This window comes from Erinaceus europaeus, chromosome 7, assembly GCF_950295315.1.
Source record: "Erinaceus europaeus chromosome 7, mEriEur2.1, whole genome shotgun sequence".
In the NCBI taxonomy this organism is placed as follows: domain Eukaryota; kingdom Metazoa; phylum Chordata; class Mammalia; order Eulipotyphla; family Erinaceidae; genus Erinaceus; species Erinaceus europaeus.
Window position 1 is genome coordinate 10488283 of NC_080168.1, and position 25479 is coordinate 10513761.

A 25479-nucleotide genomic window follows, 5' to 3' on the forward strand; every position below is an offset into this window, starting at 1 on the left:
TCCTATCCAACGACGACGCCATCAACAACAACAATAATAAAATAACTACAATAGTAAAACAACAAGGGCAACAAAAGGGAATAAATAAAATATTTTTAAAAAACTAATCTCTGAAATCACCAGTTTCTGCCCTCTATTTCTTCTCATTCAGGAGATTTATAATACACTGAAACTGGGAGCACACTTATCAAATATGATGTTCCAGATTTGAGCTGGACTGATATTTCATGATCTAATAGAATATATATCTGTTAGTTCTTAATAGCTGGACTGAAAGTCATCATTTATCGTATGAAATCCAACAAGAATAAATACAAAATTATCATCATTTAAGTTCTGTTTGAACTGCACAAATATGAAATTGGAGGAAGAGATTGTTTTAAAAGTAATTTGTGTGAAAAATAACCTAAGGGTTCTCTGATTGATAGGACATTTAACATAAAGAACTGTGACTTGACTGCCAGAAATTCATGATTTCTTAGGTTATATAAACTGCAGGCTAATTCCTGCCCTAAGTGAATCATTAAAGTTTGGGGCATCAGACTCCTATTATTGGAAACTTGCTAAATGCAAAAAGATCATTTGGTTAGTTATGCTGACACAGAATGCCAGTTTCAACTGAAAGCTACATAACCAGTGTCCTACTGCCCACCAGCAGGCAGTTGGCTCTCTTTGCTGACAAGACTTTCTCTGATAGCTACTTTTTACTGTCTGCCCGTTCCTTCTCTTGGTGACTTTTTCTTAACTTATTTTTTCTAATGAACTTCCTATAACCTTTGCTGCATGTTGTCTTTCTCTCTCCCAGATCTATGTGTCACCTATCAGAAGAAAGCACATATATGTCTTCAAGGGCCACAAGGGCTGCAGCATTCTGAAAGTATTTTCAACTGACCCAGTTTAGTGACTAAATTTACACTGTACTTAAAGGCATATTATCAGAAGCATCAGTTAATTTTAAGTGGGACCTCTTATAGCACATTCTGGTTTACCTGCTTGGTGCTTGCCATCTGTCTGTTTATCCATATCATCTAAACATGTGTCATTTTCTTATTTGAGAGGATTAATGGTTTACAGTAGTTAGTAAATACAGGCATTGGTACATGTGTAGAATTTCTCGGTTTTCTGCAAACTACTTTTCACCCCCAGCCTAAGTTCTCCTCCACCATCATGCACCAGGACCTGACTCCCACCCCCCTACCTCCCAGTCCTTTACTTTGGTGCAATACACCAAACCCAATCCAAGTTCTTCTTTATGTTTCCTTTTCTGTTTTTATTTCTCAACGTCTATGAGTGAGATTACCCCATAGTCAGTCACCCTCCTCTTTTTGGATGATCACACTTCACATGATTCCTTCAAGCTCCACCCAAGATGAGGAGAAAAAGGTGAGTTAACCATTCTTAAAAGCTGAGTTATATTCCAATTTGTGTATATATATATATATATATATATATATATATATACATACAGCAACTGACTCAGCCACTCATCTGCTGTTGGACACCTGGGTTGCTTTCAGGTTCTGGTTATTATAAATTGTGCTGCTATGAACATAGATCTACATACATATTTTGAAATTGGTGTGCTTGGTTCCTTAGGATATGGCCCCAGGAGAGGAATTGGCTGGTCATAAAATAACACAACATAACCATAGTGTGTGTGTGTGTGTGTGTGTGTGTGTGTGTGTGTGTGTGTGTGTGTGAAGTGATAACTTAAGCTGCTCTATCTCAATTGCTGGTGCCTGTCACTAAGTCATAATCATCATGATACCAGGACCTGTAACATATATGAAACACCTGGGAGGCAAGCTAGGAAGAGATCTCAATTCAGCACATCTGGAACTGAGACAGAGACTCTCTATATAATAAATTCCTGGATAATCTATATGCTGCTGTTAGGAAAAAAATTGATAAATACAAATTGAACATTAATAAAATGACAGCAAAGAATTCAAATGCTATCTTAAAAAGCAAGCAGAATTCAGACTTCTACTCATCAAGAGTGAAACTTCATTTTAGATAGAAGTCTTTTTTATTAAATTTTATTAAGGAAAAAAAATTTTTAACAAGATTGTGGTCTCAGGGATACCACTTTATATCTCCCCCTGAATATGTGCTGTCCCACCTCACCCACCACTAAAGTGTCTTTTCTCTTCAGTGCAGCCCTCCATTCACCCCCATATACTCTTACGGATTCTGTCAAATGGGGTGTGAGATGGGAAAGTTGGAGAATCTCTCACATATTAATCATTGTCTGAGAAATGTTGCCATGGGTTCCTTTTTTTTCTTTGCTCCAAAATATTACTGAAACAATGGTTAATTGCATTGCTGCTGCCACAGAAACACATTTTCATGCTGCAGTGATTCACTGATGGCCCATTACGCATATTTACTAGGTGGCAGCTCCTGTTGACTGTGGAAGAGGAAGCTTTCAGGGGAAACAAGAGATCTGCTTTGGGCTTGTATGATGTCACATCAGTCCCAATGTACACTGGCAAGTGTTCGTTGTTTTGGGATATTATAAACAGACAGGTTTAGATTTCTCATCAGCACTCTATTTAGAGGATGTGGAGACAATAAATGATTCAAAAATAGATAAAGTAGATAATAAGATATCCTCAATTTAAAAGTTTATGAATTAAAGAAATGTACCATGCAAATAGGAGGTAATTTTAACACAGAAATGTTCTGTCTCACCACAACTAATTGTTATTTGAATTGTTTATTAGTGAGATGAGAAACTCAAGTCTGGATCACTTTGAATGGGGAAAAAAAAATGAATTCTGTTTTGACCAACCAGATAACAATGGAAAATTTTGTATATTTTATTGTTTTACCAAACATAGTGCAACTTTCCGAAAGATTTATATTTGTTACAATGAAAGAAAATCAATGTATTTTAAATAACAAATCACCATGATAAAAGGAACTCACAGAAATTGTTGTGAGGGAATGAGACCAAAGTGTCTCTCCCATCCATCACATCTGGTACATCATAATATGTTTCACAATGAAATGAAGAGACCTTGATCGGACATCTCATACTTTATTTAGGAAAATGAAAACAATGATGTGGACACTCACAAGTCACTTAGACAAAATGATAAGTAACTGGTAAAGTTCACGGTTTTTTTGGTTTGTTTGTTTTTATCCCTACCTGGGATAAACACCATGTCAAGAAGATGTGGTGAGTAATAAAACAAATATTTATTTATTTATTTTTATTTATTTTTACCAGATCACTGTTCAGCTCTGGCTTATGGTGGTGTGGGGGATTGAACCTGGGACTTTGGAGCCTCCGGCATGAGAGTCTGTTTGCATAACCATTATGCTATCTACACTCCACCCAACAAATATTTATTTTAATCCAAATAAGTGGATATCATCTTTGGTATTCAAATAATTGCAACTGAGGAAAAAAAAAACTAAAACTGAAATTGGATAAGAAAAATGCTTCCAGGGAGATGACTCTGCAAATAGGACATAGGGTTTGATTATGGGTAAGTCTCTCTCTCTCTCTCTCTCTCTCTTTCTCTCTCTCCCTCATTAAATAATTTTAATAATAAATAAAAGTAGAAATTATTCATTGGAAAATACAGGAGTGTAAGCCACTTATGAGCACAAGACCCAAAGTGAAAGAATAAACACATGAACCCAAGTTCCCAATGACCTTTTGTTGACGTACTTCCCAACTCAGTGAATAGCAGTGTTATCCAAATCTTTTACAAAAATACATTCTGAAAATTGTTCTCTACTAGGATATGCTGAGATGATCACACTAGGTGACAGATTTAGAAATGTTGTTAGTAATTAGAGTAAAGTGGAGTCCATTTTTCTAGTAATGATGCTCAAAGGTGACATATTTATTCCTGTGTCTTTTGTGTGTTTCATTCATCAAGTTTTTCCAGTAATTTAGATGTATTGCATTTTACAAAAGTTAACAGTTAAAGACAGAGGAGACAGCTGTAAAAGTGAAATCAGAGGAACCCTGCAGCAGTTTTACTCAGATGAATAGACAGAAAGTAGGAATGAGGCTTCCAGACCCCAAAGAGAGAACTGAGGAAACTTAATCCAATATTCTATGTATGAAATAAAACTAGGAAAAAGAAGATGAATCTGTGGAAGTTTTGGTTCAGCCACCGGATCAAGTACCACCTGCAAACTTATTACCCTCTCCAAACTAGATTCTAGCACCCTGTTTCAATAGGACATCATGGAAAACCAGGAAGTTCCTTCTCACTTAACAGGAGTTAATTTGCATGCATGTACCTCATCTAGAATGGGTTTTCTGCTCCCACTGATCATGTGTGAGAAAATGTGTGCCAGTTAAGAGCGAGGCTTGTATCTGAAAGATAATGGACTAAAAGCAAGAACTTGAAATGGAGAAAAACTGAAAGAAAAAGAACTTTATTCTCTAGAGAAGAAAGGAAAAGACTACTAAGGGTGGGGGAACTGGAACAAACTTCCTTCTTCTGATATGCTAGGAGATGAGTTGAAAACACCATTTGTTCTGAGGTCATCCATGTCTCCTGTCTTTGGTATATATATGCAGGTGGCCATGGGGCCAGGTGGAGGAGAGATCTGGAATATCTCACACCTGAGCTGTTTTTGACCAGTCGTCCTGAAAAATGGCCATGGGTACTACAAGAAGCTTCTTTTTATGCTCAGCTTCTTTATAGCATGACCCTTATCCTCTCACAAGCAGATTCTTTTATTAAAAGAAAGGGGGCATGGGGCTTAAAAAATGAGTAAAGCAGATTTTATTCTGTATGTCATCATCATTAGCATCATGTCCATGATATCTGGGCTATTTTGTCTTCTCTCTAGGGCTTCACTACTCTGGATTTTTTTCAGCTACAGAGTCAGAGGTGGAGGGAAGCTGGGTGAAATCGCAGCACTCAAGCTTCCTTTCATAAGGTTGAGGTCCAGCTTCAACCTAGGTCATGTACTTGGTAACACTGCACACTGGCCTAATGATGTATTTCACCAGACCATCTTTAGGATGTTAACATATGTCATCTCTGACAAGTGTCTTGCTGCTTTAAACTGTCACTACAAAGTAAAATTCTTCTTGTGGTCCAGGAGGTGGCACAGTGGATAAAGCATTGGATTCTCTTCCATGAAGTCCCAAGTTCAACCCCCGGCAGCACATGTACCAGAGTGATGTCTGGTTCTTTCTCTTTCTCCTTTATCATGAGTAAATAACTAAATATTTTTTTTTAAGGTGAGGGTAGGATATCTGGTGCATCCATGAAAGAGTGAATAAGGAGTTGGGTGACACCAAAAAAGAGTCCTATAAGCCACTCTTGGGCTGGCAAACACAGGCCAAATGGACAAAGAAAGGGAAATATTTGGCTTGATTATTTCTGAACTCACCCTACTCCCCCACCCCAGAACCAGCCCCCACAGGCTGGCTAGCCTCTCCTAGCAGGCTTTCTGTAGAGCTATTTTCTTTACCAAGGTTTCTGGCTCAGTAGGGTTGTCATTCCAAGCCTTTTTCTTTTCCTTTTCTTTTTCCTTTTCAAAGGGGGCTGGAGCTCTATTTGAGTGACAGAATACCTAACCAATCAGAGCCTCAGCACTGCCTGGGAAGGACTAGCTGGAGGTTTTGTTTGTTTGTCTGTCTGTGTTTTATATACTTCTTATAATTGGATGTCTTTGTTTGGTTAAGGAAGGGGACCGGCTATGTGCAGCCAAACTGGAGCTACCCAAGCTGCAGACTGACTGTTAGGGTTTTTATTCTATTTTATTTTATTATTACTATTATTATATAGATGTATCCCTTTTCCCTCCTCTTCAGGATGACCAAAATTAACTGTTGCTTTTTAAATTAATTGTTGCTTTTTCCATTGATAGATGACTGACTGCTCTATCCATTGTGGGAGAACTTGCTTCTCTCTCCTCTCCCTACTACCTTTTTCTCTCCTCCTAGCTAATCATCTTTTGCTTTCTGAATTCATTGACACTCGTTTGTGGATTATTTTGTGGGAGAAATCTGACTCAGAGTGGACTCTGTGTGTATGTGTGTGTGTGTATGTGTGTGTGTGTGTGTGTTTCTACTTTCCTTTCTCCTCTTGATATCCTTAGAATTTATAGTAGACGGTAGATTTGCATAATTATCTATTCTTGCTTTGCCTTTTTTCCTTTCTCTTCTTCTTCTTTTTTTTTTTTCTTGGATTGGAGGTGTTGTTTGGCTAACTGGTATCATGTGTTATTTGGCTATCTGTATCAGTCCTTGCTTCAGTGGCTACTCTTCTAATTTCTGAGATTTTTTACTGCATTTGTGACAAGACTTTACTATAGCATGGCTTGTACTCAAAACACAACAACTTTAGAATGACAGAACAGAAAAATACAAACCACATCATTAAAAAAAAATGGTTAAACCAAGAGCAAATAAAACTGCTATCACAATGAATCAAGACAGGATCCCAGAAGAAACTCCAAATCAGTCAGAAGTAACCATAGATAAGAAAAGTATTCAATCAATAATAAACCTAATAATCACAGAAATGAATACAACTATGGAGGAAAGAGCTATCAGAAATAGGGAAACAACGAATGAGACCCTCAAGGAAAATACTAGCTACCTTGAGGTGATTAAAGAAATGAAATCTGAAATAGCTGAACTAAAAGGCCAATTAGCAGAACAAGCTAATACTATAACTGAACTGAAGATAACAGGAATACAGTTATACAGTTCCTACCACCAGAGTTCCATGTCCAATCTCTAATCATTGGAAACTTATTCTTTATCCCTCTGGGAGTATGGATCAAAATTCTTTATGGGGTGCAGAAGGTGGAAGATCTGGTTTCTGCAATTCCTTCCCCACTGGATATGGGTGTTGACAGGTGGGTCCATACCCCCAGCTTACTTCTGTCTTTCCCTAGGGGGGGTAGGGCTCTGGAGAGGTGGGATTCCAGGACACATTGGTGAGGGCATCTGCCCAGTAGGTCAGTTTGGCGTCAAGGTAGTGTCTGCAACTTGGTGGCTAAAAAACAGTAAAATATAAAGCAACCGGAACCTGGTGGCTGAAAAGAGAGTTAACATATAAAGCCAAACTAGTTGTTGACTAATCATGAACTTAAAGGGTGGAGTAGTGCAGATGAAGAGTTGGGGGGGGAGTCTCCATTCTGTAGATAGCTAGTAGGCATATTTTAATTATATTCCAAAGGGCCTGTGGCTATACTAGTTTTTGTTGTTGTTGTTTTTTTCCCTGAGCCTGAAATCTGATATGCAGGTGGATCCTAGTTATTGTCTGGGGAGATGATGTCATGGCTGGAAAAAGGACCAGAAAGCTGGATCTAGGAAGAGAGTAGCTCCCAAATATGGGAAAGGTATATAAATATTGTTGACTGTAGACCCCAATGATTTGATGTGATCTGGGGCCCATATTCAGCTTAGGAGCCTATGTGACCTCTGTATCCCTGTAGATCCGACCTCATATTCTGTGGTCATAAGTAGGAACATTCCAAGCTGCCCCAACATCAGGAACCATCTTCCTCAGGTTTAGCATAGAGTATGTTGTTCAGCCTCCCTTCAGAGGATGGAACATTCTCTACCATTGTTGATCCAAGTTGAGGGAAAGGAATGAAGTCAACCAGACTTCCCTGGACAGACAACCCTATCAATATGTTGGAGCTCCGATTCCCCAGAACCCCGCCCCACTAGAGAAAGAGAGAGGCAGGTTGGGAGTATGGATTAAACTGCCAACACTCATGTTCAGTGGGAAAGCAGTTACAGAAGCCGGACCTTCCACTTTCTACATCCCACAATGACCTTGGGTCCACACTCCCAGAGGGTTAAAGAATAGGAAAGCTATCAAGGGAGGGGATGGGATATGGAGTTTCGGTGGTGGGAATTGTGTGTAGTTGTACCCCTCTTATCCTATGGTTTTGTCAGTTTGTCCTTTTTATAAATAAAATACATATAAAGCAAATTGTACAATAAACAGGAACACAAAGGTATGAATAAAGCAAATGCAACTAGGAGTCTTTGTGTGGAAATATATAAAGCAGGACAAATTTTTTAATAAGCAAAAACCCCAAAATAGGGATAGAACAGATAAAATTAGAGGTTTTCAGGTAAGAAAAAGCTAGGAAGTCTACTTTACATATGTTTCAATGGGTCCATGACTTTAATAATTTTTGCCTGAGCCTGATATGCAGGCAGACTAAAACTGTTGTCTGGGAACATTGTGTCAGAGTTGATAATAGGGATAGAAAGCTGAATTAGGACAGAGGGTAGCTCTCAAACATGAGAAAGGAATATGAATACAATCAACTGTTTGCCCCATTGATCTGACCTAGGGCCCATATATATTCATATTGAGCACAGGAGTCTTCATAACCTCTGAGTCCTTGTCAGTCTGAACTTGCAGTCCATGGTTACAACTGGGAACATCCTAGGCTGCAAGCATTCCAGGAGCAGTCTTCCATGAATGGCAGAGTAGGATGACTCAGCCTCCCTTCAGAGAGTGAGCCAGTCCCTACCATTGCTACTCTACAGTGAGTACAAGGTCCTGTAGGGGCTCACAAGAGGGTTTATGATGCTGTTCCTGATGGAGGTGACTGGCGATGGGAGAGAGAGGGATTAGAGGACTAGGCCCATTATATCTACGTGGGAATCCCAGAATTCCCTGACTAGGGCCCAAGATGATGGGGTGGCCTGGAAGTGACCAAAAAGGCCATCATTAAAGTCAGTCCATCTCTTGCCCTTATCCAGCTATTATAGTCCTTTTTTAATTTGGCAAGGTTAGACTTTCTCCAAGTTGTTAAATCTTTGAGGTTCACTTTTATAGAAATAATTATTAGGTTTTGTGGAATCAAGCCTGAAGTTGGGGAGGGAATAGACCTAGAGTTTAATTAGGATCTAAGTTAGCCTTTACTGCATTTTACTTGTTTGGTGGCTATAATAGAGTTTGTCATAGAGGACAACAACTGTCCTTTAGTTGATATATATTTGCCTGTGTATCCCTTGGCCAACTATATACAGTATTTCATCTGAAGATTATCAAGGGGGTGACATTCATCCTGTTGCTTTCAGGAGAGATATTACATATCACTTAACTCTCTTTTGTGTAGTTAATTGAGTGAATAATGTCATTGAGGGAAGTGAAGTGGAGTGGGGGTGATACACAGATTTTAAAGAATGGGGGAAGGCTCCTTGCTGTCTTAGAGTTGAAGAAGGCAATAGATAATTATTATAGCCATTTGGGTGTTTAGTTTACTTTGAAAATCCTATGATTAGGATTTACCTTACCATATTTGACCTCACCAGATTTATGTCATTTAATGCTATCTACAAATCATTGCATCTTAGATATTGACAGAGACAGATGATTCTGGTCTACCTTTTCTAATATTGTTGGTAGTTTAGCATTTGAAGAAAAAAATGTTATTTTTTAGAAATTCTTTGACAATTTAAGCCCAGTGTGAGAATTCAATCAGTTTACAAATTTGAACCATCTCAAGTATTTCCATTCTATTCAAGTGAGCACACCTCATAGGGCTCTGTTCACCTTTGTATAGTCTGTTGACTAGTGTACTTCAAACATGACTGCTTATTCACTGAAAAGCTGTTGAGTTCACTCTCACTTCCCCACACATTTTCATTGCCAGTTTCAGAAGTGACAAAACTCCCAAGAGCCTCCTCTGTGACTCTAACACCTTTAACACTACCAACAGTTTGAACCAAACCAAGTTTAACAGCTGTGGTGTGAGGTAGGGCAGAGAGTAACAGAAGCTTTTTGAAAACAATACAAATGACAAAAGTATTGAAAGGGAGGTGATTCCTAAGTTCCAGGAGTAACAAAAAAAAAGAAAGGAAGAACAAGGGGAAAAGGCCATGATGAGAAAACAGTGACGTAGCTTTTCTTGTGACGGGGATTTCTGTCTCCTTACTATGCTACTGAACTCGTCCATAGATAAAACTGCAGAGGATGTTGGAGCTGAAGTTTCTGATCCCAGACTTGCTGATGATGGTGAGTATAAATCCTGCTGACTGTTACCTTTGTTTGCAAAATACATGTTGTTTGTCTGCAAGATACGATCTTTTGACTAATAATACCATGAGGCCTATTTTTCAGGTTGTGTCCTTTACAACAATAATCCTGCTCTAAGTCAAAGTCTGGATATGTCAGAGACTTTACTAGCACACAGGAATCACCCATAACTCTGATGTCTGCCTGCTGATGCGAGGGTCTGAAGATTATGGGATAACTAGAATACACTCAATGTCTTATAGCATCAAACATATATATGTATGTATGTATATTCCGATGTAATAACATTCCGTCAATGGCAGTTTTAAACACCTTTGCTTATACTCCAATGTTTTCTCCCTTACAAATATATTCTGGGGAGTCGGGCGGTAACGCAGTGGGTTAGGAGCATGTGGCGCAAAGCGCAAGGACCAGCATAAGGATCCCAGTTCGAGCCCCCTGCTCCCCACCTGCATGGGAGTCGCTTCACAGGCGGTGAAGCAGGTCTGCAGGTGTCTATCCTTCCCCTTCTCTGTCTTCCCCTCCTCTCTCCATTTCTCTCTGACCTCCCTAACAACGATGACATAAATAATAATAACTACAACAACAATAAAAAAAGTGCAACAAAAGGGAAAATAAATAAATATAAAAAATCTTAAATAAATATATATATATTCTGAACTTTATCTGTGTGATGTATTATTTTTACCTGTTATTTGTACCTTATGATTGACTCCTGATATATGCTTTACTTCCAAAACACCTTTAATCTTTCTTGTCCCTTTTTGATATAATACATAATTTTACAAATTTTACTCCTGGAAGCTTGGGATGGACAGGAAGACACTTGACAGTGTCCCAGTTTGGGAAGTCCATATCTGGTTAGGCTAGACCAGGCTTTTCCCACCTGCCCACACAGAGCACAGTGCTTCCTGTCAGGGGCAGAGGCTCAGTGTACATTTCACTGCTAGGACAAATAAAGTATAAACATTCATCCAGTGGAAATGCTGGAGACATTAAGCACATTATCTTTTTCTTCCAAATGGTTTTTGAAGGCAAGGAATTATTTTTGTTTTTGTCTTCTGACACTTTGTGGAACTAGTCATTGGCTGGTAAATGTTAATTTTTTATGTTTTACTAAAAGAAAAGGCATTTTCTGCATCAAAAGATATCTTGAATAGATTAAATTGCTTTGGAAAATTGGCTAGAATGAAACATTAATAAATTGCTTAATGTAGAGCATTAGTAAATGTCCACCCTTCTTGTCTATGGACAGACATTTCTGTAGATTTTCCCTCAGAATAATATTTAAAGCACTGAAAAATCATTGTTTAATTTAGATCTGCTTTCAATAGCTCCCTTAGGATTAGAGCATAATAAACACATCATTTTGTTCCCTCTCACTACATATTGCTTTGAAAGATGTTAGCCATCTCTCCTAAGGGAACATCAATTTGAAGAATATTTAAGTTAGAGACATTTTAATAGCATTCTTTTTTTTTTCTCCATAGAGAAGATGAATGCCTTGAGAGAAATCATATCCTCCAGCACTTCACTTGACAAAATATTTGACATTTGTAAACTGAACAAGGAAAATGAAAATGTGGGAGACTACTGTTACTCTGTAGTGACTCTAGCAGGTGTCTTCTTCCCACAGACTGCAGATGGAAAACTAATATCACATCAGACAGAGGATGACTTCCCAGTCTCCTCGATGAGAGTTTAGTTTGGAAAAGGGCAATAGTCCACTTCTCTTGTCTGTTAGCATCAGAATGCATAGTTTTTGTTTGTTTTGTTGTTTCGTTGTAGGGGAGTGAGAGGGCAAAGCTCCCTCCTGGAAAGGTTCTAAATTGATCTCTACATGGAAGAATCACAAGAAAGACAGTCATCATTCATGGAGATGAACATTTATTGACAGACGATAGATACAGGGAGGAGAGGAAAGGAGAGGAAAGTACACCCCATTAAGGTGAGTAGACCCCTCAGGGAGAGACAATGGATGGTGAGGGCTGTCCTGAGCTTCCTGGTCTTCCAGATTTTATAGTCACTTCTGGGGAAGGGCAGGACCCCAAGGGTATGTGCTCCAGCCTTTGTCTTCAGGGAAGTGAGAGTGAAGAGAAATATCAGAGGAAAGGGAACACAGCCTGCAAAAATTTCAAGAAAAGGTCTCTTCCTGTGAATGTGCTCTTCTTTTAAATTTTATACACATTTTCAGGTTGCTCTGCCCCACCCCCATCCCCCTGGACAGTAGAAGTGAGGGTCAGAGCAACCCTCTGGGGGTCCTGGGGTAGCTCTACATATTGAGGGCAAAGTGCTCAGGGAGACAAGCAGTCAGCCCTGGGAGAGCCTTAGTGGGTCAACTCATTTATTGAAAGAAAAGGCAGGCAAATATACTCATAACTCGGGCGGGGGGGGGGAGGGGGGAGACTGAGGTAACCATTAACCCAAACACAGAGTAATACAATGCATAGTCACATTTTGACCTACAGACTGTTTGATCACAAGTAAAAGGTTCCCATACAGGGTTTGGTCACAAGCTTTACAATGTACATTTTTCTGGAGGTAAATTGCAGGCGCCTTAGGGCAGCAGGGGGGTGGGGAAGGAGGCAGTTAAGCAATCAGGATGTTTGCTGGCAGTTCTTAAGTTAACCACACACAGTAATCCATGCCTTTTAATTAAAGAAGGAAAGGTGGGAGGTGTGGCATGTGTAGAAAGGTACCCCATGTCCGGGGTCCAGCTGTCATAAATTCCAGAGGTCAGGGGGGACCTGCCATATCTCAACCTGTAGCGGGGAGGGTTTGGGGTCAGACCCACTCAGACCTCATGGAAACTAGGGTGTGGACCTTCTGGGACAGTGGGTCTAGCCCCCAACACACATCACACCTGGGCCAGCTTCCCATTGGCCTGCTGAAATCACCAGACCAGGTTGTTTGCCTTCCTCAAACTCCTCCCACAATGTATACATCTTTTGTGCTCAAGTTCCCACTTCCCAAGTGTGTAGCATTCTTTTGGCCTCCAACAGCAGTGGATTTGTAGTGCAGGCAAAGCACTGAGTCACAGTAATAACTCTGGAGGTAAAGAGAAAGAGGAGGGGGGAGAGAGAGAGGGAGAGAGAGAGAGAGAGGAATGGAGTCTTCATGCTTTGGGGCTGGTCATTTTTCATATTCTAAGCAGGCTTTGGCTGAGTCCTTACTGTCATCAGGAATCAAGCAGTTCTAGGAGGAACAGTCTATTTGCAGCCATGTTTTTTTTTTTTTTTAATATTTATTTTCCCTTTTGTTGTCCTTGTTTTATTGTTGTAGTTATTGTTGTTGTTATTTATGTTGTCGTTGTTGGATACGACAGAGAGAAATGGACAGAGGAGAGAAAGACAGAGAGGGAGAGAGAAAGATAAACACCTGCAGACCTGCTTCACCGCCTGCGAAGTGACTCCCCTGCATGTGGGGAACCGGGTGTTTGAACCAGGATCCTTATGCCGGTCCTTGGTGCTTTGTGCCATGTGCCTTTAACCCACTGTGCTACTGCCTGATTCCCATTGAAGCCATGATTTTTAAAGTGTCAAAATATAACATTCAGAGAATAGAAACTCCATGTACAATGCAAAGTTAATTCTACTATCCATCCCGATGGGAAACAGATTGTGTGTGTGTTACCCATTCTACTGCCCATGGCTTGAACTTTCAAAGATCAAGATCCTCAGAATTCACGAACCTGCCCTCTTCACCCACAGTCTGTGAACTTTCACTGTGATATCTGCTGAAATAGATAAACACTCAGAGCTCTGGACCTAATCCCAAAGATTCTGATTTAATATATTTATGTAAAAGACCTGGAAGCCTGAAATGTTTTTATCCACAGAGATTCCAATCTCAGGAAGCCAATCCTTAGAGAAGACTCCTCTGTAAATTGCTGCTGATACATGTACACTCACATTTACACCTCACAACCTCCAATCCTATTGCTTTTTGATAAAAAAAAAATCCCAAACATATCTGCTGCCCGATAAAGTCACTGCAATTTCTCATAGCCAGATGCCTTTAGAAAAAAGAAGAAAAATCTGGATGGGGACCGTCATTCCAGAGTCTGGAAACTTCTCATTTTGTCTCAACAAGTTGAGATCTGTTACTCACTTGTGGAGTGAAGCACTGAAAACACAAGGCATAAAGCCTAGCAAGTTGTTGGAAGAAGACAGGGAGATTATGTCACATTTTTTTCCAGACTCCTACATCTGAGCAGAGTGTCTAAGAGGGAGGAAAGATAGTTAGACAGGTGCCCACTATGTCCTCAGTGGGTGATTAGTCATCCGTGAGGGATCTCAAGGCACCTGTGTGATCTGGAGGTGGCAAACAAACATAGCTCAGTACTTGCAAGGATGGGGTCCCAAGGTCACTCTCTAGCACCACATGTGCCAGAGTGACACACTCATTCTTTCTCTTTATCTCATTACTCAATAAATCTCTAGAAATAAAATCTCATGGGAAATATCTATATTGTTGTCCTGAACTAAGAACTCATCTCTAGACTTGTAGAAACTTCAAGAGAAAACAGTAGCTAGTTGCTCCTTATATTGCAAACTTCAACCACATTCACAAAACAGAAATGGGGACATTTTTTCAGTCTATGAATTAGGCAAGCTATAGAGTTGCCAACAGTAGTGGGCTAGATAGTGATACCCTGCACCCAACAGTTTCCTCATATATGAAATCTATCCGTGTAACTTGAAAGGGAAAAGATTGCATGCAGTTAAGCCATGCTCACTGTAACCAGGTGTGGCACCACCCACCCATCTCCCACAAGTAAGCCTTAAATAAGAATTTTGAGAGGAGGAGTTTATTATGGACTACCAGGTAACATCTAACCCAATGTCAAGTGCTCCTCTGAAGGAAAGGAAGAGTGGTATTTGAGAAACAAATAAATGTGAAGGAGAAGGTAGAGGTCAGAACAATGCAACCAATAGCTGAGAAAAGCTGGCAATAGTGGGAAGCTGGAAAAGACCAAGAACCACATCTCCTCCAGGGCCTCTGGAGGGGAAAAAGCTATGCCAAACTTGGTTTTAGCTAAACAAGAGTCACTTCAACATTTCAAGCCTTTGACTTCCAGAACTCTCAGATTATAAGTCTGTGCTGTATCATAACACAGACTTATAATAAGAGCAGGAGTTGTAAACTTGGATAGTCTGAACAAACCTAGTGGGAATCAAATACTATCTAAAGAACAAACTAATTATAGGATACGTTCTAGTTTTCCTCAACTGTAGAAAAAGATGAAAGAAAGCTAGGCCTCCAAGTAACCTCAAAAGCACAATTTTAAGTCAATCCTTCCTCATTCTAAAATCATGAAATATATTTTATTTTGAATAGGAAAGAAAAAGATTTATAATCACCATGACTGAATTTAATCCTATAAGGATCAATCTCTCATTTGTCATTTTTCTTTGGTATTCTGGTCTTCAATTTTGGGGAGCTTATTGACGACCTTTGATATTTATGCAGTATACAAAGATGAAAAACACACACTCCCCATCTTCATACTGTTCTGTTTGCATAGACATGTGATGTTGAGAAAAAATATCTAAAAATAAGAGGGAAATAAAATTCTTCATGGAATATGCTAGAAGCTCCTTAGAGATGAACTGAACTGATATTTCATTAAGGAATGAGCAGATTTCTAGACATGCTATCTGATCCTACCAGAATAAGTCCCTCTTTATCCTTATCTCTTTTTCAGTCCCTCCAACTAACTGGCTCTGTGATAAATCATACAAGAGCTCAGTGAAGCATGCAGGCACTGCAGTTGAACAGACTCAAGTTCCTACTTAACTTTTGACAGGACATTTAGGAACTTGCCCAACATGGATTTTAGAAACTCTTTTCACTCTCAGTTAAGTCAGTGAGGTTAATCTGTCAGACAGTTGTGGCTGTTAGAATCATTGTCTAACTTTTCACATCGTATTCCACTTTATTCAGGAAAACATGGAGATGGAATTACTTGCAAAAGACAAAATGGAAGAAGTCCACATTCAAATTAGATCACCTGCTGATTTGTTTTTCCATTAAATAAACTTATTTTCTGGGATTATTGGAGAAAACATATTGTTTACCAGATACTAATCTATTTAGAAATATAAATTAATTAGATATTATCTTCTCTCTGGAGAAATTAATTTTAGGTGAAAAAAATACAAGCAAAATGTAAGACAACAAAGATTTATTTTAGCTTCTAATGAAAGGTGCATCAGAAAGAAAATAACATTTTTTTTTAATTTACAAACTCAAAAATGGAAGGGCCAGGTGGTGGTGTGCCTGGGTAAGTACATACATTACAGGGACCTTGGTTCAAGCCCCTAGTCCTCACCTGCAGGGGGGAAGCTTCACATGTGGTGAAGCAGGGCTACAGGTATCTCTCTGTCTCTCTCTCTCACTCCCATTCTCCTCTCAATTTCTGGCCATCTCTATTTAATAAATAAATATAGTAATAAAAATAAAAAATTAGTTGTCAGGAAGATGCTTCCTCCTCTATTAGATTTTCTGACACAACCTCTTCAATTGAAAATACATCTAGCATTTCTAGCTTTCTATTTCCTCTAATGTATTGTGGTAAATGTTAGGTCCTTATATTGCAGTTTGCCTGGGTATTCATAATATCAAATAATGTCATAAAAATACCATCATTATGTTAAGCAGTACTATCTGAAAACATTGCTACACATCTGTAAGCATTAGTTAAATGATAAAATGTAAATAAAGCTACACCTTTTGTTCTAAATAGAGATGAATATCTTTGAGGCATGAAATTATGATTTACCACTCTGTATGGAATCCAGACTCACATTCTGTTACACACACACACACACACACACACACACACACACACACACACACACAATCACTCATACAACTGATACATATTTTGCAAGATAATTATTTCTCTGCTGGAATCACAGAAGCCACACTGCCACTGTCCTTTACATAAGAGCTTTCATGTAATTGGGATGTGTGTACTGAGAAACACTCTTCATGAACTGCTATAATTATCTGATTTAGAAAGCAATAAGACATTTTCCCTAAATCAAATAGAATTATCTGTAAGGCAAGACTAGCTCAATTCCTTTGACTTATTTATATGAAAGTTGAGAATTCTGCAAGAAAAGTGAAGAACTAAATCACCTCTCCTCATGTCTTCAAGCCTACCCGGTCACTATGAATGCATCTAAGTCTGGTTGTCAGAAAAGTGTTACTCTGCTTTACATCTGCTTCTGCTGTAGATGACAATGTTATCAGAGTCTAAGCGTTAAGCATTTAATCTTCCTACTGGCCACATGAAGTTAAATACTACTATAATATTCATACTTCTGTTGTGAAAATGAAGGTAAGAAGAGGTTGAGTAGCATGGCAAAGGCACAATAGCTTGAAGTGAGAATCAGGATTCAATCTTGAGACACCATGACTCTAGAACAAATGGTCTTGCCCATGATTGCCTTCCAAATTTGGATGAATCACCTGCAGTGATTATTATAAATCCAAATTTTACATACCTCAAAATGCTTTTATAAGTGTTTTCAATGAACTCCTAATGTTCATTAGGATGAGATATTTATGCTTTTTCTGGAGACAGCGGCGCGAAGCACCACGAGCAGCAAAGTGTCCCGCGAACTATGACATCCTCCCCCTCCCCAAGCACAAGCGTTTCTCCGGAACCTGCAGGCTTAACCCACACTCCCACCCTCGCCCCAAGTTCTCTGTATGTGTTCTGGGAGGCCAGCAGCACTTCGATGAGGTCAAGGCCTTGGACATCCCCCACACGGACATCGAAGCGCTGAAGAAATTCAACAAGAATAAGAAGTTAGTAAAGAAGCTGGCCAAGAAGTATGATGCTTTTCTGGCTTCAGAGTCTTTGATCAAGCAGATTCCCAGAATCCTGGACCCAGGCCTGAATAAGGCTGGCAAGTTTCCTTCCTTGCTGACCCACAATGAGAACATGGTGGCCAAAGCTGATGAAGTAAAGTCTACAATTAAGTTCCAAATGAAGAAGGTGCTGTGTCTGACAGTGGCTGTTGGCCACATGAAAATAACTTAACTGGTGTCATTGCTCAAGAAGAATTGGCAGAACATGCAGGCTTTATACATCAAGAGCGCCACATTATTCCTTCTTTATTAAGTCTAGAAAAAAATGCCATTTTCTCCCCACACTGATGACAAGAAATGACACAGAGAGTTTTCTTACATCAAAAAATCACTGTTAACATGTTCTCTTCAGGGGCATTGACCTAGCAATCCTCGTGCTTGGAGTTGTAGAGACATAGCTTCTGTCTGCTACTTTGGTTGGGGCCTCTGCAGTTGATTAAAACAGAGCTTGTAGGTTGGTAAATTAAGCAAATATAACTTTTCTCTTAATTATTTAACCCTGTCATATCACTTCTTTTCTGAATCGTCTACACCTTTTAGATCACAGTGCTGGCTGTGTTTACAAAAGTAAACTTTAGCTAGATAAAGTAATAAGCTTCTATAGTTAAATTTAAATTTATAGTTAAATGTTAAATTTATGAAAGCCATCAAATAAGACATGGAAACATATCACACAAAAAAAAATCATACTCTTTGTACATCCACATAGAATTCTTAACTAAAAAAGTTCCACAGATTTCAAGAAAATATTTCATTATCTTGATGGATTGTTGGAAAATCCATACTCTAAATTGGGCTGTTATAAGTATAACATCAAAAACAAAAAGAGGAGTGTGAATTCTTGATTCTTGCAGGGGTATATTTTGCTTCATTTTAATTATGTTATTGCTGATTGACCGAAAAGAATGTACCCAAATTAACTCTGTCTATAGGAGCAAGAACTAATAAAATTGTACAATCACAAGTCTACTATTATGCTACTTATGCTTTGAAAAAAAATCTCTTTGAGTTATTATTCTGGTCTGCCTGTATACCAACTAATTAAGCAAAGGCCTTTGACTCAACTGAAGCTGTTTCTATATATAAAAGAAAAAGAACACAGGAACAAAACCCTAATTAAGTATTTCAGCATTCTAGTTTCTGTAATTACTTCCAAGGGACAGGCTATAGCACAGGTCACCTTCTACCTGCTTTCACTTATAGTGATTTTAAAAATAGAAGCTAAAAGCTGGTTCATTACAAACTACGCACACAAGGCAGCTGTGCTGCCACAATTGACACTTTCAGGTAAAAATTCAAGTCCGTGTTCATTGTTTGAAGAGCATGGGTCATTGTTTGGTTTCCTCAGTAAACACAGTCACGTTTGTCTGTAATGTGATAGTATAATGTAATGTAATGTCTTGGTTCTCAGTTAGCTTTATGGCTCAAACCTCTCTGCACCAGTGCTAATCAAAGTGTCCACAGACCAATGACAGTAGCTTAATGAAATAGCTGAAGCTGTTAAACAGAAGTGTTAGAGACTTCTATGACAATTTAACACAATGATTTAAGTCCATCAACTTTAACTGAGTTTTCAAATTCAGTTCCTGTCATAATTTTTTTCAAGTAATTAATTTCTTTAGTTTACAAATACTGAATCTCAAACTATTTTCAACTATTTGCAAATGAAGCAGTATTGCAGGTCTCTCTCTCTCTCTTTCTCTCCCTCCCCTATCAATTTCTACTGTCTCTATCCAAGAGTAAATAAATTAATTAATTAATTAAAAAAATTTAAAGTGAATTCTTCTTTTCTCTGTTGCTGAAGAGAGACAGAATAAAAGAGAGAGGTCTTTTTTTTTATTTGGGGGGGGAGTATCATCTTTATTTATGTATTGGATAGAAACAGCCAAAAATAGAGGAGGTGATAGAGACGGAGAGATAGATACATGCAACACTGCTTCCCCCTACAGGTGGGGATTGAGGGTTCGAACCTGGGTCCTTATACACTGGAATATGTAATATAAGCTTTTTCCTATATTTTCATTGGGGGAACCTTATATGAGTGAAGAAAGGGGGCTTGGAATGACTGCTCTGGCTACCTTTCCTGTCAGTCCTCCCATGAAGTTGAATTAACATTTGAAAATACATTTTCACTCCCAGAAAGAACTTTAACATTTAACATGATTTTTTTAATTTTCAAGGCTGTTTATTAACAGTGCTTGCTGCTTAATGAATAATAACATAATCCTTCAAATAGTGACTATCACCAGAATCACTGTCCATCAAAGTGTGTCGACTATGCAATAGTAGCGGAGGGTAGATAGCATAATGGTTATGCAAACAGACTCTCATGCATGATGCTCCAAAATTCCAGGTTCAAGCCCCCACACCACCATAAGCCAGAGCTGAACAGTGCTCTGGTAATAAAAAAATAAATTAAATAAAAATAAATTAAAAAGAAAAAGAATATGCAACAGTTTCCTTCTTCTATTTTATTCTGTTTCCCTAATTCCTTGAAGTCGAACCCAAATCCCTGGTTGTAGTAAGGTCAGAGAGAGTGATTTTGACAGCAACTAATATCCCTAGATAATTCTGTGTGCTACTGGAAGTCCCACTGATACCCCCATTCAGTTCTGGGACATACAGGGTTTTAGTAGTTACTCACTGTTAACTTTTCCACAAATACTGTCTTGGATTTGGGTTTTTTTATTCTTTTTTTAAATATTTATTTATTCCCTTTTGTTGCCCTTGTTTTATTGTTGTAGTTATTGTTGATGTCGTCATTGTTGGATAGGACAGAGAGAAATGGAGAGAGGAGGGGAAGACAGAGAGGGAGAGAGAAAGATAGACACCTGCCGACCTGCTTCACTGCCTGTGAAGCGACTCCCCTGCAGGTGGGGAACTGGGGGCTCGAACTGGGACCCTTTAGCAGGTCCTTGCGGTTTGTGCCACTTGTGCTTAACCCGCTGCACTACTGCCCAACTCCCAGATCTGGATTTTTTAACTGTGAGAAAATGGAATTCCCCAAATTGGACTAGTTCATGGAAGTAGAGAAGATGCCTTAGAAACTAGATAAGATGAAATTACACTAACGCACTGATTGCTTCAGTTACTCACCTGGCAGGTAGGAATGTTTGCCTTGAAAACTGCACACCCTGTAACCCCTGCTTTCTCAGCTATATGTTAACTTGTTCATTTGGCTTCTGTAAACAGTGCTTGCTTCCTCCCTGGAAGATAAGAATGGAATGTTCTCCTTGAAACTTTTACCCAAAGATAAATTAGCAAGGACATGCAGACACCTCAGCCCCCTTGCCAATCACAAAGAACCCTCTTCACTTTTTCCTTTAAAGGAGGGTGAATTTCAAGCCTGGTTGTCTCAGAGTGAAGGGACCAGATCTGGTACCGGCCTGGGATCACTCAGCTGAAGTTTGTCTTGTCTTTGTCTTTTGGTGTCTGTCATCTCTGCGATAAGTCTGAGTACTAGCCGTATTTTCACTCTTTCAAACTTAAGAATAAATTACTTACATTTCACTTATATACAGGAGTCGCATCAGTTTGTGGGTTCGGATCAGAAGTGCCCTTACATTTATTGTGAGCCAGCCAGGAGCTTTAAAGCCTTCTGACCTACCACCACAACCGACTCATATTTGCTTTCTGTCAGATCTCAAACTGATTCTCCTGTTTTATCCCTTTCAGCTAAGTCCTCTGTGAGGAGATTGGTATGTTCTGAGATCATTAAAGGTTTCTGGCCAGGGCACCCCTTGGCACAATGAAGCTGTAGAAATCTATAAAAGGAAACTGTCTTACTGGCCTAAATTGGCTAGTAGTTTAAATTTAATGTATCTATTCAATAAAGCCTCTTACTCATAGTCCTCTGTGTCTGTGTTGATTGTGGAAGTCGGATCAGAAATGTGTTTGTGTAAATAAATACTTTATCTTCCTCTATGTCCTGTGTTAGTCTCAGTTTGTCTTAGTTTGTAATGGGTACGGTCAGAAACAAAACTTAACAGCTTGTTAAAGGTCTGAGACACAAGGTATACCTTAAATGTTAGCGAAAAGAAAAAAAAAAGATGTAATGCTCTCTGTATTAAGAGCAACGAGAATGACTCTTGGAGTAGCCATTTTGCTTTCTGTAAATTATAAGCACACTATGTGACCAAAATTGCTGTGACCCAAGTGCAAAGCTATGTGGCTGTGAAGACCTCACATGACACATAATATCACAAGGTCTCTGGAAAGTCACTCACAGGATTGTAGCTTTCTTCACCAAAGATCTAGTTTGGATCCTACTTACAATCTACCTTGATGGGAGCTTTACTACAGAGAGATCCTGTCTCTACCTTAATTAGAGCTCTCTTGTAGAAACCGCCTGGCGCCATATTAAGTAACCTATTAAGACAGGAAGAAACGGGGATGGGGTGGCGTAGCGCAGTGGGTTAAGCACACATGGTGGGAAGCACAAGGACCAGCATAAGGATCCCAGTTTGAGCCCCCTGTTCCCCACCTGCAGGGGAGTCGCTTCACAAGCAGTGAAGCAGGTCTGTAGGTGTCTGTCTTTCTCTCCCCCTCTCTCTGTCTCCCCCCCCTCCATTTCTCTCTGTCCTATCCAACAACGACAACATCAATAACAACAACAACAATAATTAAAAAAAAGGGCAACAAAAGGGAAAATAAATTTTAAAAATAAAAAAAATAAAACAGAAGAAACGAACTCTTGGGGAGTCAGCTAAATAAATGAGCTAAATAACTCATTTGGGAGGGTACCTGATTTGCTCTTTGTATGACCCAGGTTTGGGTTGTTGGTGATCAAATAGAAAGTGGGCTTAACATGAGGTAGGGCATATGTTCACATGTATCCATAAATTAGGGCAAAATATATCCCTGAAAGCAAAAGTACACAATCGTTGGCAGTGAGTCAGTATATGCAGTAAGCAAATAGAAAGACCTAAAAAGACACCATAAAGTTCATAATGAAATAGTGTCTACTTAGACTTAGATGCCCTCCTCACCTATTTCCTTTTATACTTCCCTCACTCACTCCAAAGATAACCTCATCAAAGCAAGGACTGCAAAAGCTGAATAAAGGCAAAAGACTGGCATACCTTAAAGATGACTCTTTAGTCACTATCAGCTCACACAGATTCCCAAACAGACATGACAGGCCTAGATCTTGAATAGATCCCTCTCTCCATTGTTACTGGTCATCTCTATCAGGAACAACAAAAAAAGACCCCTTTGTGGGCCCCCATAGGACCTTGCCTTCAATGTGGATCAACAATGGTAGAGAATGTTCCATCCTCCAAAGGGAGGCTGGACAACATACTTGATGTTCCACCTGAGGAAGATGGGTCCTGAAATTGGGGCAGCCTGGAATGTTCCTATTCATGACCACAGAATGTGAGCTGGATCTACAGGGATGCAGAGGTAACACAGGCTCCTAAACTGAATAAGGGCCCCAGATCAGATCAAATCAATGAGGTTTACAGTCAACAATATTTATATACCTTTCCTATATTTGGGAGCTACTCTCTTCCCTGATTCTGGGAAAAGGATCCCTGGCCCTTTTTCCAGCCATGACATCATCTCCCCAGACAATAACTTAGATCCACCTGCATATCAGATGTCAGGCTAAGGAATAGAAAGAAAAGAAAAAAAAAACTAGTATAGTCATGGGCTCTTTGGAATATAACTAAAATAGTACTACTAACTATCTACAAAATGGAGACCCCCAACTCTTCATATGAACTCTTCCAGCCTTTAGGTTCATGATTAGTCAATAATTTTTTTCACTGTATATGTTAACTCTTTTCTTCAGCCACCAGGTTTCAGATGCTAACTTGATGCCAACCAGAGTTCCCCGTGCAGAGGACCCCACCAATATGTCCTGGAACCCCATTTCCCCAGAACACTGCCCCACTAGGGAAAGAGACAGGCTGGGAGTATGGATTGAACTGCCAACACCCATCTTTAGCAGAGAAGCAATTACAGAAAGCAGACCTTCCACCTCCTGCACCCCATAATGACCCTGGGTCTATACACCCAGAGGGATAGAGAATAGGAAAGCTATCAGGGGAGGGGATGGGATGGGATACAGAGTTCTGATGGTGGGAATTGTGTGGAGTTGTACCCCTCTTATCCTATGGTTTTTGTCAGTGTTTCCTTTTATAAATAAAAATTAAAAATAAAAAAGAAAGTGAGCTTAAATAGAAAGTGGCTTTAGGAAAAGAATTAGAGCAGCAAACCCCCAAACCCAAGTTATTTTCTGTATGAAGTGAGGGACTCAGAAGCATGTGGCAATGGCGCCACCTTGAGGTTTCCTTATCGTATTACAAGTAGGGAAAGAATGAAAGGAAACTTGACGCACAATGTAGAAATCTTTTCAAATGTACACGAAAATATTCACCAGCATATCTATGGGCTGGCCTATATGAGAATTCTTGGTAAATATCAAAAATCAAGGGTGTGGTCTGAGATCATGGTACACATAAAATAATTTGCCTGAACAAAATTAAGTTAATTAATGCTGGTTATCTGTAAAGGATAGGCCCACAGAACTATGATGGTGAATATGGTGTGGAGATGTAGTCCATAATCATATGATCTTGTAAACCATTACTGAACTGAAAATACAAATATAGCATTCACTGGAGAGTTCTTGATGCCTCCTGTCCACGGTGAGTGATGCAGAAGTTGCTTATGTCTTGTTCTTGATGGACACGTTGTCTACTTCTCTGTGTTCTTTAGTGTGTAAGTCGCTGGTTTTGTTTTGCTTTTTAAGATTTTATCATAAATGGTATAGAAAATCTCAGCAAGTGCAATAAACGTGAAGATGAATTAAACCAGAAAGCAAGAAAAAAACAATATATGAGTAAGATAAAAAGGGAAAAAAGAAAAAGAAACAAAAATGATCAAAATATCTCAGCTAGACCCACTCAGATCCCTCTGCTGAAGAGAACACTGTCCACCACTAGCCAGTGCAACAACATCCACCGCAAAAGCTTAATCAAGCCAGAGGGAAGGGAAAAAAAAAAAAAATGAAGGCATAGCCAGGACACATCAGATTCCTCTCATATATGAAGTCACAAACAAGACTCCGTAAATATAGCAACAAAATCACAGATTGCTCAAACCTGAGAGAAAGAATAGAATGAAATCGACAATAAAACAAAAGAAGGCTCCAGGCCAAAGGCTTCGCCAAAAGAAAGCCAAATCAATCACTATCCAGTACAATAACCACCCAAAGGTGTAAAAAGGAAAAAGGAAAAAAAAAAAAAAAGACTTATGAAACCAGAGAGAAGGAAGAAAAAGAGAGAAAGAGAAAAAAACATTTTTTTTTAAATAAAAGCAGGGGTGGGGGATGGGCAAAACCCTTGGTACTGTCTTTAGCTGGAATCTGGAGCGGCAGCTTTAAATGACTCCCCACTGATTTCTGACAAAAGGTTTCCCTTTGGAATCTGGCTTGGTGCTTTTAACTCCACGGGGGGGGGGGGGGGGGGGTAGGCCTCTTAGTGTCCGCCCTATTTCCCCAAACCAGCCACCTCTGCCCAGAGGCTGGGTGTTGGGGCTTGGGTGACTCACAATTTTGCTTCCTTTTCCTTTGTCCTTTTTGCTAGCT

General features: G+C 39.3%; 1 pseudogene; it reads left to right on the forward strand.

The window, feature by feature from the left end:
* The window catches only part of LOC103110922 (large ribosomal subunit protein uL1-like), a 30987-nt pseudogene extending 12849 nt beyond the window's left edge, over positions 1-18138 (forward strand).
* Positions 18139-25479: the final 7341 nt, after the last annotated feature.